General features: G+C 39.9%; 1 pseudogene; it reads right to left on the reverse strand.

Annotated features, from left to right (window-relative positions):
• Positions 1-217: 217 nt before the first annotated feature.
• On the reverse strand, positions 218-335 carry LOC113472588 (annotated as a pseudogene).
• Positions 336-1,811: the final 1,476 nt, after the last annotated feature.

Consider the following 1,811-nt stretch of genomic DNA (forward strand, 5'->3'; position numbering starts at 1 on the left):
AGGAAAGCCAGCCATTCCGAGAACGAACATTATCCCATCAGGATAAAATCCGCCCCGGGCGGGAATCGAACCCGCGGCCTAGCGCTTACAAGGCAGACGCACTACCAACTAAGCTAACTAGGCTGGCGATAAGGTGTTTAGTGACGGGGTTTTACCTTCATTCGGTGACAAGCTACCCACCACCTCACATTAACCCAGCCTGAGTAGGGCTTGGAAAATCCAGCAGCTCAAGATTGCCCAGACGGTCACCCATCCGGATACCAACCACGCGCAACATTTCTTAACTTCAGTGATCCAGTGGGAAGTGGTGCATCCAACGTGCTATCGCCGCTGGATTACATTGTTCAAATGCTCCACTGACCCATTTTACGAACACCTCTGACTTTTATTACAATGAATTCATCTCGAGTACTAAGTACTCCGTGCATTACCGCCTCTACCTCCGATGGAATAAAACACTTCTATTAAAAGTCTTTGGAATTACTCAACATTTTATGGTTTTTTGACCCATTACTTTAATTTATGACCTAATCAAAATCTAGCCTGAAGAGACAACTAAGTTATCAGAAGACACTTTGCGTTTCTATTTGGAGTTTCGATGTTGGCAAATTTAGCTATTCGACTAGTGAGTGAAGTTGGGGCATTTAAGTGAAAATAACTTTTTTTTTCAAGATTTTTGTCTTAAAACACTGCCCTTGCTATCAATGGGGGTATGGTTGTACCATTTGTTCTCACCTATCATCTTTTGCTTTTTCCTTCCCGTCTTGGTTTGGTACATAGTTTATTGAATTCAGTCGGTTGTCTGTCATTCAAAGTCAATTGAACCTAAAGTTTGTGCCGAAAAAATTGAACGTCGCGTGGCGGATTTCCATCTACATAAATCAAGCGACTGTCAATCATGTCCTAAATCCTAGTCCTAAAATGAGTAATGACGTCCACGAATCTTCCACGTTTTAACCGTGAAATTTTAATGTGTTTTCCAAGGTATTTCTCATTATGTTGGAGACACTTTGTGGCACTTATGATGGATTTCACCGATTTCAGAGTACATTCATTACACCAACTTCCGTGATAGATCTTGGATTTCGCACTATATGCAATAATATGCACTACCTACTACAATTTCCATATGATCAACTTTGAATACGCCTATATTTTCTGCATATTTGCGTCAGTTTTAATTACACGGATTCTAGGCACCTCTGCAACACGTTAATCATATATCGCTTGCACTTGTTGCAGTTATAAAACCAAATCCTTCTATAGGGTGTTCTTTTTATTTAATTTCAGCAGAGGTTCTATGGACCCATTTAGTGGCTGGTCAAATCTGTAAGAAAATGTCACAAAATGCTTTTCTTCAGTGTCAACGTGTGATATACTTGTGTCCTGCAAGATGGCTTGAATGTATCTAGGCGCACGGCACTGCGCCAGGCCAAGTTCCGGCCTGAGCACGCCATTGTTACACGAAACATTTCGACGCATTTTTAACCCTAACTTCCTTTTATTTTCATGTTAATAATAGGTACCGTATTTACATATTAATTTGAGAAGGAAAAACATTGCCAAGTTGAAATTGAGAGAAGGTTGAAGGAATTGAGATCCAGCATTTTCAGCAGATACGAAAACTTGGGAATGCAGACTTGGCCTTAATTTTCTGATCTCACCACATTTATAGGCCGACATTTTTGGATAGGAACTTAGCCTTTTTTTTCACATTTGTGTTTTTGTGGGGTAAACGTTTAATTCAAGTGGAATATAATGAACATTTAATATAATTATGCATCCTTCTATGAAGCTCCCAGTATAATAGC

Source organism: Diaphorina citri, unplaced genomic scaffold (assembly GCF_000475195.1).
Source record: "Diaphorina citri unplaced genomic scaffold, Diaci psyllid genome assembly version 1.1 scaffold6358, whole genome shotgun sequence".
Classification (NCBI taxonomy): Eukaryota; Metazoa; Arthropoda; class Insecta; order Hemiptera; family Psyllidae; genus Diaphorina; species Diaphorina citri.